Here is a 15737-nt window from a genome sequence, read left to right as displayed (position 1 = left end):
AGAAATATGTTAGTTTAGGAGGACCAGCTGCCACACATGCACAGCTAGTACATGGGCAGTGCCTCCTAGTATCAGCTGGAAAATCCACAGTAAAAATAGCAAGCATGGTTGAAAATCTGGTGACAACTCTGGAAACTGCTCAAACACAAACCTTAAATACAGACATGATTTACGCTGGGGCTACTCACTGCATGACAAAGAAAACAGTATAAGACTCACCCATGGAAAACAAGTTTACATTACGAATTGTTATCTTTATTTATTGCTTTCCTTCCCAGTTCTATCATACCACAAATAAAGTATATAGATCTTTTTCTAGCAGTTTTCAACTACCAACCAAAGCAACTGGAAGAAAATACTTATTTTAAGACAATGAAGTGTTATATGGCAGTGAACCCCTATGCTGTTTGCGTTCTTACACCATAACGTATTCCACTGTAAAAATCAAAGCCACTCAAAAGAGATTTTTAAAAGGTCAGCTCAAGCAACGGACCTAATAGAAAAAAGTAAAGACGACTGAGCCAGCTTAAAGAAAGGATACTTCTGAACTACAAAACAAAGAAAATAATTTCTGCTTTAATGATAGGCTTTTCTATTCTTATGAGAAGTCCCTTTTCTTTCAGAAAAGTCCTCTCTTATTCTCTAACTGCAAGGTGATTTTGCTGCACCGTCTGCAGTAGATAGGGCAAACAGCCCGATGCAGAAAGAGTGGCTGCACTGGCTGTGTGCAGAGAGGGTGGAAGGGAGCTGCTCCACCACTAAGAATACAAGAAGTCATCCCCATCACAGCTTGTGAGTGGGGGAGATTACCAAGTATGTTTCTCCATGGCCTTGCCTGCACCAGAATGAGCCTTTCTGGAAAACCCTCTTAGGAAGAGCCCTCATATCAATGCAGCCATCTTGATTAAAGGTGTGACTCTTCTCAAGCTCCTCTTCCAATAAAATCTTGAGAGAAAAGGCCAAGCCTTTCTGTAAGGCACAGTCCATCTGGGTCTATTGCTTGGCATGCCTAAAAGACAGATGGCAGATGAAATGATAATATAATTTAATCAGCAGGAAACCAAACAGCATATATAATCTTGGCAGTCAGTCCTACAAAAGGACACTCCATTCAAACACTGCCTACCTGCACTGTACCTATTAAAAGAAGAGATGCCTTCCTGTATCTATTCTAAATGCAATAACCATGGATTAGATAGTGTTACCCATTTTAGGGACAGATTATTGCATCTAACGATTCAGAGCCCTGAATGGTCACTTTCTCCCTAGGCTGCTGGATCACTGAAATCCCCGGCAAACAGCCCCTGCATGAACTCTTCCAAGAGATACGGTGGTTATACTGGTCTGCTGCCTTCATTGATGCTTCTGAAACGCAGCCAGAACTAGCTACTGGGTAACCTTTTGAAGACAGTGTTCTTCGGTGAGTTAAACACACCTGGGTGCTTTCTTACCATCTAGCTTAGCTCCTCTCAAGCATCCCCCATGGAAGATGCTCTTTCTATTAAGAGGAGCCAAGGCTCCTAACTTTGGCTGGCTGTATGATGTTTGTTTTACATAGTCTAAAGTGAACAACCCTCCAAGTCATTACTGGAAAAGATCTACATAAATATCTACATTGTCCCCAACAGTCCTATAAGCATTAACATTAGTCATAGACTTAACTACGTTTAAAAGCTCTTTGGTGTACGTATTTCACAATGAACAACAGATTTTGTCTACGCTTGGCACACAGTAAAAACACATTGACTACTGAACACAGTTTTACTGTTAATATAGATAGGGGAAATGTTACTTAATGACATCTGAATTGGTCACAGTTTACACAGTGGTCCTTACGCACATTAAAGACAAAACTGTTGGCTAACTGTTTTCAAACGTGATCTGTTTTCCCAGTGTGGACAAAGAGTTGAGCTGGTTAGGGAAAAATGTTCCTCAATCATTTTCTAATTTCCCCCCTCCTGTTTAGGGGATCTTGCAACACCTGTGCATCACAGATTAGGTAGAGCTAGTTATGCTGCTTAACTTGTGCCCTTCATTCTAATGTAAATATTTTTCTAAAAACTTGAAAACATCTGCAATATTAAACAAAATAAAAAATATTTAAATTATAAAGTGGAACTAAAAGATTTTGGCCTCATTCATTTTACTTTCGCTAAATCTGATTATTAGGATTCATATCCCAGTCCTTACAAACTTATAATTTGGTCTCACCGACAGCTGTAGCAAAACGGAGCAGAGTTCATTTGATGAGCTGCACAAAGAGAATTGAGAAGAACCAGACCTGTATCTGTACTGCACCAAATACTTTCCAGGAAGTAATGAAGCTGTACTGATCCTTTCTAGACAGAATAAAGATGTCTTTGGCAAAGAGCGGCACTAACAATTATTTCACAGCAATCAGAAAGACAAACCAATACCTATGACTGCATTGTACTGAAAAAGCCTGTGACTCCTCCACAATAACCTTTAATATCAAACACAGTAACAGCTTTTACAAGGTCTTAAGGAAGGCACTACCCCCCCCTTTTTTTTTTTTCAGATAGGGAAACTGAAATACATGGATAAAGTACCCCAAGGCCAAACCAGGTAATGCATTCTCGAGTAAAGCTCCATCTCAAAGCTCTTTTTCCTCATCTAGTTTGGCCTGTTGCTTCCCCTGTGTAAATGAGGAAGACAAAAGTCGTAAGAAACTGAAATAATATGTAACAGATACCAAAAACTAGCATGATACATGATTACAGCCTGCTGCTAGCAGCTCATAAATTGAAGAGAATTCAAACAATAGCACATGTTCCGTGATTTGGACATCGAGAATTCCCTTGACTCCTATTCCTATGAGCAAGCTATTGAGAAACACTGACATTTGGGCAATAAGAAAACACACCAGAAGAACACTGGTTTGCCAATACAACTCTCATTGCAGTTTTCCTAGCTGTAAACTGATTCCCCCCCTCCATCTCCACTGCTGATTTGTCACAGCTTCTTTAACCAGTGCTGACGATAGGCCATTCACATCACTGTGCATTGTATTGCAGTTTCAGACTGATCCTTAGAGAGGCATCTAACTGTATCTCAAACTACTAACAAGGAAAATAGAAAGCAACATATCATGATTTCTGAAAGAGAGAGAGATGGCGGGGTGGGGGGTGGGGGGCGGGAAGAGAAGGAATGCTTTCAGTTTAGTCCCATTCTTCAAACAGAAAAGAATATTACAAATAGAATAGCCCAAATTATTACACAGGTTCCCCAAACCTGTATAATTTCACCAGATGAGCTTAGGAACAGGCATGCTCTAAAACCAACAATCAAGTAAGATTAGTGAAAAAACCGCTTCCATACTGTTTTATCTTACCATAATCAGACAATTTACACCACCAGAACAAAAATCAGCCTTGAGCTTTGCGAAGAGAATGCAATGCAACATGAGCACAGTCGTTCTAAGAAACCAGAGCCAATTTACCTCTAATTCAATCTTGCACAAAAACAGAGTCGTGCAGCGACCTGGAAGGATTTTTGTTTTTAAAATGGAGAAACACTGCTGCTTGTGATGTTCTAGGAATATGCACAATCCTGGACCATCATACTTTGTTTCAAAGCCTGTAGAATGTCTCCGACATTATCTCACTACAGTACGAAGCTACAGATTTGGCTCTATACCACATCTCACCATACTCCTCTGAAAGCCATCACCCCCAAATAATCCACAAAATATTTCTGAGTCGGAGACTAAACAGTGCCTCGGGCAGGGAATGGTATAGGGGAAGTGACACAGTGGACTGGAAGACAAGATGAGGGACTAAGAGGCACAGTCCCATTTAGTGCAGCAGCTAGGCAGGGGAGAGGAAGGAGAGCAGCTTATTTTGAGAGCCCCCTTACCTTCTCAAGTCAGTAGCAGATCTGGAAGACATGATTCTGGAGAGAAATATTCTGTATTACCTGCACATGTGTAACACACAGACTGTTGCTCACACAACTGCATATATGGAAAAATACGGAATTTTCAATGCTGAAAATTGCAACCGGTAAGTCACTCCTAGCTCAGAGCACCAGACAAGGTATGCAGATGGGCGAGTCACAGATCTGAAAGGATACCTGCAACTGTATTCCATTTCACACAGAGGAGAGAGGCTTTGAGAAAGGTCTTGAGTTTAAAAATGTGAGCAGCTCCAGGGAAGGCACGCAAAGCCCAACCTGGGGCCCTATCATGGAAGAAAAAAGACAACGAAACAGCTGTGAATGTGCTCTTCACGCTGTGCTCTTCATACGGTGTGGAAATACAAGATTTCCCTAGCAAAGTTTCTCTTTGGTTGTTTTCAGGATCTTACGTGGTGGTGGGGTTTTTTCCCTCATATCCATTCTGCTCATTTCCATCAGGACACAAGTTACCCCCCCCGACATTGCACAATCTCATACATTTAACATCTGCCTTCATTAAACAGACATAAGAGACTACTAGCAAGGTTATCTGTTGGTCCAATGCTTCAAGACTCTGCATTCCTGCCTAAAAATACTTAGTGCTTTATTATTTTTGCTTTATTTTTAAAACCAAATTTACCATCTTCGCCCATCTACAATCTTCTCTTTTTAGTTTTCATCCTCTAAATAAGTATAACTTGTTTATAACTTATGTAAAAGCATTCCCAAAATCAGTTTTAATCATCATGTAATCATTCTTTCAACATATTGTATACAAAGAAGAGCTCCCTGCCAGAGGTACCGACTCGTGTATTCATAAACAAGTTAACCAATTTCTATGAATGAGCTTTAATAGAGGTCTTACCCTTGCCATTATTACATAATGTGATTTGTTGATCGTTACTTTTGAAGTACTATCAGGTCAAAAACCTAAACTTTTGCCTGGGTTGGCTGGCACTGACAGGATGCTATGGGCACTCTGCACTCCCTCTGCACCACAGCCTCCTCTGAAGAACCTCTCACATTGATGTGAGACCCTACAGACATCAGCTGCCTACACAAGTGGGCAAAAAAGGTGAGTAACCAGTGCATAACACAAGTTAAAGCAAGAAAAAAACCCAACACCCCTCCTCCCCCTCTGAAAGACTTCCATGTAGTTCTTAACAGAAAATGAAACTGGGGGAAAACTAGTGACTACATTTGACCTCTATTTTCTTTTCTTTCTTTTTTTTTTTTAAAAAACAATATTAACAATGCTGATGTAATGAACTATAGTTTACTGGGATTACTTCATACCTGGTCCTGCCAATTCTGTAGAACGTAGCAAAATGTTTGTTCGCTGGCATCTGTCTCTTTAGAGAAAAGCTTTTCAAAGCAGAAGCCAGTATGTTTGTGGGAAAAATCTAGTTTATGACAAACTTGCAGGAAAAAAAAGTTTCTAAGATCCTGACAATGTTAGGTAATAGGCCAACCAACGGAATGAATATAAAAGTCATACTGGATAAAGAAGTTCCTTTACCAGCAGAGCTTACATCTACATTTCCCAAACAGAATAAACCCTAGTGGCAATAGTGCTCTTTAACACTCTACTGCTCTTTAACAAAATATTTTTTAACCATTGCTATAGCAGTGTTGGCAACTACAGGTCTGACATAGTTGTGCCAGTAAGTAAGTGGAGGCCAAGAAATTACACCCATGCTGATCATTAAACTTCTTCACAATGTGGTTGTAAAGAAATTTAATAAACAATAATTACCCAAACTCTGTAGCATCGGACTTACAGGACGTTAATGTCCAGAATGCAAATCTTCCCAACCCCAAATACATTCTTCCAGACCAGAAGAAAGGTAGGGAAGCCTTCTCTTACAAAGACAAAAAATGGCAAGAAGGCAAAGGCAGGGAGTACAGAAATGTATCGGCAGGCTTCAGTCAGAACAATGTACTTAAATGTTATTTTGATATTCGGTCCAATTCACTTCTGTGCTAAAGTATCTGAAAACCAAAATAACACCCCCAAACTCCCCTGCAATATTCATGAAAGGAAACTAAAACTGAAAACTATTCTCAGAAAATGCATACAACTGCTTTCAAGATTCACCTTTGCCTGCATTAACAGTGAAGTATGAAAACTGCTTAAGGTCATCTTTCTTTTTTGATTACAAATAGAGGAATTGTCAGGGCAGTAGTAAAATGAGGAAAAAACAATTTTTGAATGAATTCTAGAACAAATGAACATTCACAAATTTTATTCTGGAAGACTATTACTTGGTGTGCCCATTAAACAGGAAGTCTGCTGATACGTTTTATGCATATTTTCTTTTCCACCGCTTAATTTAGGCTCAATTTAAACTTTGTGTAAAACCCCACCCTTATAACAAACATTTTAATTAAATCAGAAAGAATACTTTTACAGTAGACACAACTGAAACAGTTTCTCTAAAGTCAAATAAACTTTTTAAAAATTCTGGCAGCATCATTGTTGTCTTGTATTAAAATGAACAAAATTAGCTTTAACTTAATGACAAGAAGTAAAGAGACACCCTTAAACTGCTTAGACTCCCAGTCTGACTTACCTTAAAATTGGGATTACAACTAAACTGACAAATACCACAACTCTATTTTGGTTTAGTCTGAGGTGTAAAATTTCTTTTTCAAGCAGAGGTGATTAGCCTTTACATTTTTCCAACACAGTATAAACCGTATTTTATTTTCTTATTTCTTAACTTCTGCATTCCACCACCTTTCTTTTTTCAAATCTGTTGGTGCAGCATTAATTTAGAAAAACACTGCCACCCAAACCCTGGCTTCTTGTAGATCCTAACATAAACAAGGCTGTGTACATGTATTAGCGCAGAGGAGCCTGTGTATGCAGAGTCTGGCCAGTGAGTAGTTCCTTAAGGAAGAAATATGACTCTTGGCCTTTCTTTATCTTGTGGTGTGAAGCTGTCTACCTGAAAAAAGAAAAGCTGACCATCTCTAAGTGAAAAAACGCATGTGGCATTTAAGGAAAGCCGAACCCCAAGCGTAAATAATTTGACAGCATCCCATATAATCTGCCATTAAATTTTCAGTGCTCTTATTTCTTTTTTAAGCATCCAACTTAGTTTTTATACAGTTGTATTATATTAAATTTATTATGTAAACAAGTGTTTCACAGTAGGTTAGGTTTAAGGTAACAGAATATGGAACATCATTTTCTCTAGAGCATAGTAAAAAAAAAATCCCACAGAAAAAATTTAAAATACATTTGTGTTACATAATAAACTTATTAATAGGCTAACGTACTCTTTGACCAACTAATCTCTTCCACCGAGAACATGCACACACTCAGCAATGAATTGTAAATGAACAGACTGAATTAAATTCTGTATCAATCGACATAAGCTGGAGAAGTGGAGTAAATATAAGTGACTCTTAACGTTCCCTGCAATATAACGAAGCTGGCTTTGGTCATAGTTTACTCTTTCTCCCACGCATACACTGGAAGAGTCCTAAACCAAGAACAGCATATAAATAACACCAGAACTGACAGAATGACCTACAACTTCCTTATAAAATCTACTCATAAATCCTGTGTGCAGATTCTAGATAACCAACATCTGCAGTTTTATTTCATCTGAAGACGTTTTGAGATGCTGACGCTGAGCAATGATTCACAATCAGGACTTCTGGAGTTAAGCTGTATCAGCATGGTTACTATAAGTGACCCTTAATTCTACTCTTTCTTTGACTTGATAGTAGGGAATACACAGGTTTTAAGATTCTGTTATCTGTACTCTAGATAGGTATCAACTTTCAAGGCAACTTTCAAAGTCTGCTTATTAATTTTGTTATTTTCAATTCATATATTTTAAAAAGACCTCATATCATTTGTAATACACAAAATTCAAACAAAATGTCCCTCAATGAAGTCCAGTCCTTCAATGAAGTCCAGTCCTACAAAGAAGCCCTCCCTTCACTCTACTCAATATCCCAGATTCTGGCCATTTTCACTGGTCACACTGGCCCACTGTGCCAGTTCACTGACTCAGCCCCGTAGCAGTACCTATTCACTTCTGTCCTTACTGCTGTGATGTAAAATAAACACAGCCTTTCTTCTTTAACAATAAACACAACAGAATGCTCTTTCTTTGGTTTAAAGGATATTAACACTTTAAGAGCGTATATACTGAGGGTGATGCCAAGAGTCTTGATTCTTTAGCAGGCTTTTGCTCAGGCTCTAAAAGCCTATTAGTGTATTGCAAATACAATTGCAAAAGCCTCTGAAAGTCCGCAGTTTACTTCTGCAGAAGGGACATGGAAAAATATATCTCCAAATTAAATATAGGATACTAACACAGAAAACTAAATGCAGGCAAGCTCAACTGATGGACCTATTTGCAATTCTCTAATTCGCTTAATGGATCAGATTTCTAAATGGGGCTGAGTTGCTGTGTTACACTAACATGTCCTGCACCTACTATTACACCATGTATGCAAACAGTCAGGAAAAAATTTAAGAAAACCACTCATCAGGCATTCAGGAAAAACTGAAAAAAATATTGTTGACTAGGGAGGAAAGAACTCTTTCCTCAACAGAATAAAGTCAGCTTTGTTATATTTTTCAAAGGAAACTAGAAATGTTCAATAAAACATTTTAAAGAGAGTCGAAGTGTACCTTCATGCATTTGTTAATAACTTTGGTTGGTCTTTAGACTTTGCTCGGTCTTTAGACTTTATTACTACCTTAAATTGAGGTTCAGAAATATTTTATGTTCTTCTGCCTTAAGTTTTCAACCTTTTTGCTTGTTCTAAAACTGCAGAAAACAGACCGTCATGCACACAGGAGTGTGTGGAAAAATGCATGGTTTAATTTTATGTTTGAGCAGCCCATCTAGGGCTGCTTAAAGGCTTCTCCAATGGTAACTACTTGATAGGAAAAAATATTTGTCATAATAATGACTTTAAAAGACAGAGAGGGTGCTGCGTTTATAAACTATTTTCTCCCTTATTTTTTAATTGAGAACTATAATTGTCTTTGCTAGGTATGGAAAGAATTTGTGAACTGAAGTGGCTAAAACATGCGGGTACATGCCCGTATGCCATACTGGCTATTTGTAAATGGTACTTTCATACTGCTACTTCCTCCAAACTGAAAATACAAAGGCATTTTGGGTTTCTACAGCTGCTGCTTCTTCCATGTTTTTGTACTTTTAACTACTAGTACTGTAACATCATGGTCACATTTTGATTACCAAAATGAAGACAGAATTGATTAAGTCTAATGATTTTTTTGTGAGGACAGAGAGGAGAACAACAAAATCACAGCAACAGATGAAATGGTTATTTCAGAGAATTCCCAGTGCATATTTTAAGAAACCACAATTCTGCCTCTCAAAAGTGTGGTCTACTAGTTAGTAAACTGAAAAATTTAAGCATTACACACTGCAAAATGACTTTTGTCCTATCTGGCAACCACCTCCGTTTAGAAGACTCATCAGTAAGGCTAAAGTAATTACTCTGTAGTTACAACCCCTCTCTTTTTTTCTATCATTAAATAACAATTTACTGGTTGGTCAAGGTTTATACTTTAAATCAGGTAAGTGGAGAAAACCTGTTTGTGAATTAACCAAACAAAACTTGCTTTTAACTTATGTAATGAATTTGTAAGGTTTGAAAGTGATACTGCATGAGAGATCTTAAAAGGAAAAGCGAAGAAACTTCATCACAGTAAGTTGTTTATATATGAACCAGAACAGAATTTTAAATGGAAGAAAATGATATTATTATGGTTTTCCCACATCAATATAAAAACTTTATAGTTACATTAGGAATGAAACGTTTATAATTAATAGTCTTCCTCACTTTTCTAAGTATTTGCCCTATATTTAATAAGCAGTTACCAAGTTTAAAAAGAATCACTGCTTTTAAAAGTAATATTCTCTAGTTTATAATGAGTATGTTTACCTTAATTTATCATACATACATCCACATTTACTTCATCATCCGTTATGATGAAAGAATTTTTATTAAAGACAAAAAGTGAAGATGAAAGGGTGTTCTGAGCTCTTTCACACCTTCTGGCTCTAGTCTGCCAATAAAAAGCATGTTTCAAATATGAATCCAAAGCCACAGTCATACTACGTTACATTTGAAAATAAACGTTACCGCCATGTGTAAAGGACTTCAAAAACGTTTAGACCATGATTCTCTGATCAGCATGCAAGACAACTTCTCTCCTCCTCCCTACTCCTTCCCACTCTCCCTCTGCTCCCCTTGATTCCACAATAAAAACATGATTTCAGCAGCCGTATTTCATTGGCCTGCTTTCAGTGAGCTGCCTTACTTTCTCAGGCAGACACAAAGAAACACCAAGGTGTCTTCAAAGCAGGCAGCCAACAGGGAAAAGCACAAAGAGGACCTTGCAAACCCGAGGCTGGACATGCCGTGCTCCTAGATGGATGTCTGCACAAAGCCACTCGATTGTCTTCCATTTCTGTTTTCTCTATGCGGGCGTAACGGTCCTAACAAGAACCAAGTCTGGCACTGGGATTGTTAGCATGCAGGCGGCATGTTTCAGAGCAACAGGACATCAAAATCTTTCCAAACACAGAGATGGCAACGTGTCATACACTGTAGCACTCCCAGGTGGTTTGACAAAGCCAGCGGATTTGTAGGAAATAATTTGGGATTTTGTCTCCAGTGATGTCACAGCATACACATACCACACTGCTCTCCAGGGACAAAATGGAAGACTTACAGTTCCTTAACATTTTTTCCCCTAAGTGGTGCAGATACTCTGAATACAGATCTTTCTTACTTGTCAGTTTAAATATAGATTGCTGGACTAATGATTTCACAGATAATACATCTGCATAACCAGAAAAGTCTCTTATTCAACAGTAACTGCGTTTGTATTTTCTGTTGCAGTTTTGTCAGGCTATATGCAAGCACACCAGGTCAGATTCTTTTGGCCTCTCGCTGGTCATCTTCCTGGAGAACATAAATGATGAAGAAACTGTTCTTGTTTCCTTCAGCAATAGAGAACAGGGGTGCTATGGGCCTCCAGGCATCCAACTTCGGAGAGCCTCTGTTTTTTGGGTGAACTTTCAGTGACCTTTACTATCTGAATTACCCCTACACAGCAGTTACTATGAAGAAACCTGGGACAGGGCCAAGAGCATACAAATCCAACTGAAGGCACCAATTCCATGCGTCTCCTTTGACAAAGACATATGATACGCGATATATAAAAAATGTTTGATGGGCTGCAACAGTCAGTCACTGATTGATACAGCCAATTATCAGGGACAGTTTTATGCAAAACATTAAGTGGTTTGTTGAACTTTTCAGCAAAACTTCAACTCAGATCTCAAGGGCACCCAAGAGATTACTTTTCTTCATGTTCCAATGTTCTTAAATTAGACAGAGCTGAACGGTATATGCTGATGGAGAGCCCATGACCAAGACACAAAGCAGGGCATAATCCCTAGATTTAATCCTATATATGGTGGAAATTCTAAACCACACAAAAATGCTGAGATGATAGAAAGCACCTCCTTCCTATTCTGTAATAACAGAGGAAAAAAAAAAATCCCAATTCTGCTATTCGGCTACCAAAGCTGGGAAAGCTGAAGCTTCATACATTATCAGAATAAAAAACCTGCTCGATACCATCGAGACACCAGGAGTTATTACTACGGCACTTTCAAAGGAGACAGAATTACGAATAGAAAAGATCTTGGCATTGAAAAGGTTAATACTGGGAACAACGGCACTGCCGCAGGTGGCTTGGGTTCACTGAGAACTGGTGTTGGGAGGGCACTGCAGGAAGGACTTAGCTACCACTGCTGCTGATGCAGAGACCCACCTCTGTGAGAGCTTTAGCAGAATCCAATTTGGAGTACGATGCAGCCAATCTTCTAGGAAAATCCCTAGAAGAAGCAGTATTAAGTAACAAATCCTGAAGCCACACTAAGTGAAAGTATACAAATTGCACTAATGCTCATATTTACTTACAGTCATGCTTGTAGCCTGTGTACATACCACCACAGTGGACTGAAGTGCCACACCAGACAAAAGAAGCAGATAATGCCAAGGTAGATTTTTCTGACCTCAGACTGTACGAGGGAATTTAGGGATGACTAAATATGTCCATGTGAGTAATCAGGAAAAAGGAAAGTTATAAATATGCTTGGCTGCAAGAAGTGCTGCTGTTGAGAAGAAAAAGTTTATCTGTTTTCTCACACCAGGAGTTGAATCTGTGGACAACAATATGAAGAACTTTTTTTTTTTTTTTTAATTACTCCACCTAATACCAGGATGGATGCCTCAGACGTTGGCTGAAACTGTTCTCCAAGATAGAATAACTGCAAAGAAAAAGAACTTGAGGTGTGTCTTTTCCACATATATTAGCTCAAATATAAAATAAATTTTCTTTGGCCAAGCTCACATCCCTTTTGTTTGCTTTCCTGAGAATTTGCATAATCAAGTTTTATTAGACCAAGTGTTTGCATAGAGACCAATTTAGGCCTTCACACTGAAGCATATCAGAAGTGGTCTATTTTATCAGGGAAAGAAGATTGATAGACAAACTGGGATAACGTACTGGCTGAGGGCAGAGTTCTCTTAAATCCTTGGTTTACTTCCTACACCGAGAAACTCAGTGAGCCAAAGTACAATCCTTCCAGCTAGGGCCACCCATGCATGCACACGCTGTTATTCTGTGTGAATGCAATGGACAGAATTCAACACTGGAACCTTCACTTAGAGAAGTGCAGATACTCTCTCCATGGGAGAGTCATGTAAGAGTATTAAAATGGTCTGACAGGCTGTGCCTTATCCTCATTTTCATGAAGGAACAGTACCCTAGTAATTTAAAAGGGCATTAAAGATCAAGGAAAAGCAACTTTCAAGCTTAATGTAAATAAAACATTTGCCTTTGTGTCTTTTTACTACCTCTGTTTCCAGCCAAATATTTCTCCCACAGTAATAAAGAAAATTAGGTTAAGTTTTAAAAATACAGAAGCTCTGTACTGTAGCCAAATTCAACTATTCCAAAACACACTGTATTTGTAACTCACTTAACAGTCAGCAAGTTGGGCTCTTGACTTTATAATTTGCTAATAATGATTTTCTGTATTTTAAGTCACCCACCCAATTTGTAGTCCTGTGATATTTTTAACGCATGGGATTTTTTTGATTTTGCTTTGTTTTGTTTTTTTTTTAAGCAGAGAAATTAGTGGTGACCTAGTGATAATGTTCTTTGTTCACTATCAAGTAAAAGATTAGGAATTAGCTGATGGCGTGGGATGCTTTCTCCCAAAGCCAGTGTAATGAAAACACTGCAGATGTTTTGAAATCCCACAGTAAGCATGTGTATCAGCATTACACTCCTTCCCTTTTGTCCTTTACCAATTAAAGATGACCATGGACAAGTTTTGAGAGAAATGCCATCTGCTCCTGCTGAACCAGAAAGACAGCACCCTCACAGTTAGTATTTTCTAAGTGCACATACAAAACCATAATGTGCATATCAGAACTGTATTTCTAACCTAGCCTCACACGCTCTGTCTGATACAAGGCGGACATGACCCCACCACTCTGAGTAAGGTCCATCCAGTGCTAGCACAGAAATGTTCTTCTGGGTAAACCGACTACTGTTGTTATGCATTATATAAATACACACGTGCAGCAAAGACACAGCAACATTAAAGTCTCTTTTCAATTGACTCTATTAGTACCATTTTAATTTTCAAGGAATGATGGAGGGGCAGAAAAAAGTTGGGTGTATTTTTAACATCTTCTTTCTGCTAAGATTACACTTCACCATTTTAAATCATCAATACCTGTGAGAAAAAGGCTGTTTGATCAGATCAATGACATGGCTGTTCCCAAGTTTCAAGTCTCTGCTCTAAGACTGAAGGCTTGTAAATGTGGATAAGTCACTTAGCTGTTACATTTTCAGGTACATCATGAAATGGAAAGCACAGATACACTCAAGGGATATTTAAGTATCAAATATTATTTCATAAAGTGTCTTGAAGGTGAAGAATTACGCAAGCGTTGTATTTGCTACTATAATATATAATCTCAGAATAAAGAAAAAGCAAGCCAGCTAAAAGATATGGAGGGAAGATACACAGAAAAAAACCCAATAATCTTCCTTTATGCTTTTAGGAAAAAAGGTAGTAGGATTTAGTTTTATGTTTCAGGACAGTGGACTTCATTTTGGATCCATTTTTTTCCCCATTTGTGTTTTTGTTTGGCCATAACACAAGACTAACATTGTTCTCCTTGTCAAAGCCTGTAGACAGGCATCATTTTTTTAAGGGAAAGCACAGTACCATTAATACTATAATTCAGTGTCTTCCTTTTTTGCCTGGTCCTTTCAACACCATCTTCCAAAGCAGGACTGGGAGATACAATGCCCTTTACTGATCAGTAAAATAAGTTTTACATTCATATATTTTAAATACATGCCATTATTCTATTTTCTTGGTCTGATGTCTTATTTGAGTCTATTAATAGATACCATAAACAGGCAGTTTGGACTTCTCAGCAAGCATAGCTCAGATCTGTATTATGGTGGTGGTGGTGGGCGAGGGCAGAGGGGAAACCCACTGATCACAATTTAGTACAACTTTCTAGTTGGTTTTTTTTGTGTACAACCACTGCTTTCATTTCTAGCCACTCTGGACTGTGAGCAAATGCCCAAGTTTTGGTAAATTCAGACCACTGAGGTCAAATGAGTTCCTTCCTACACATATGTAATTTTCCCTTGCTTCCACATGCTGATGAATCATTACTGGATCCTCCTCTTTCCCAAAAATACTCTGGAAAGAGGGAGAAGAATCTAGGACCCAAAGCATTGAAATTCCCCACTGTGGCAGAAGCACGACAAATCCTTTAGTGACATGGCCTGTTTCCTTTGCTTCAGCCTCGGCACCGAGAGCAGAGAGGACAGAAAAACAAAGCACCAAGTGCTACAACAGAGTTGTGGCATTGCTGCTGACCATACTGCCAATTAGACAAATCATAACACACTAGAGCATGTACTCTGAAAACCCTAAATCACATAGCAACTGTAAGAGTATACATTTTTGCAACAGCAGTTCACATGAAATGGGTATTTTTGGTCAAAGTCTAATTCAGACCTGGGTTATTACCGAGGTCAGCTGAATTTTGTAGCCCTGGCATGTTAACAGACTATTTCTGGATTAATCTGTTTTCATCAATGTACTGTGTATTTATGATTTGCACCTTCACAATCTACTACACATCTCTTTTCAGAACATTTCCAATCAGATGAACCTATTTGAGGATTGTGACCATTACACACACGTACCGCTTCACTTGATGTATATGAAAGAAAGAATACCAAATGTACTACTACCTTTAATGAAATACTGCTTATCATTCTCCCCTCCCACCCCACAAAAAAAATTTTAGTAATGCAGGTATGCATCTGGTTAGGTAAAAATCTCAGAAGCTTTAATGGAATATGAAAACACAGAGCAACTTCAGTGTTGTCTGGGTCTCAGAATTTAAAACCAAGCATTTTCCTTAGATCGGCTCTACATTTTTTTAAACTTAATAGTTTCAATTGAAATGATTTTATGTAAATCTTCTTCGGATTGAATAAAGATACTTAAAATTAGTTCATTTGATTTTTTCATACTCATCTTCATTAGCTGTTAAATATTTTGAGGCAGAATATTTAGCTGTATAGTAATGTCAAACTATGATAAAACAATCAATTACTTCTGCTATATGTGCTCAGCCTATATGGAGAATTAAAATGATAATCGCTGCATTGCAAAACTCCCAGATCTTGCTAATAT

At 38.2% G+C, this 15737-nt stretch overlaps 1 protein-coding gene across 6 annotated transcripts in view; it reads right to left on the bottom strand.

Annotated features, from left to right (window-relative positions):
• The window catches only part of GNAL (G protein subunit alpha L), a 193658-nt gene that overhangs the window by 40308 nt on the left and 137613 nt on the right, over positions 1 to 15737 (bottom strand). The window lies entirely within an intron of this gene.

This window comes from Accipiter gentilis, chromosome 27 (assembly GCF_929443795.1).
Source record: "Accipiter gentilis chromosome 27, bAccGen1.1, whole genome shotgun sequence".
NCBI classification, from domain to species: Eukaryota; Metazoa; Chordata; class Aves; order Accipitriformes; family Accipitridae; genus Astur; species Astur gentilis.
This window is presented reverse-complemented; position numbering and strand designations above follow the sequence as displayed.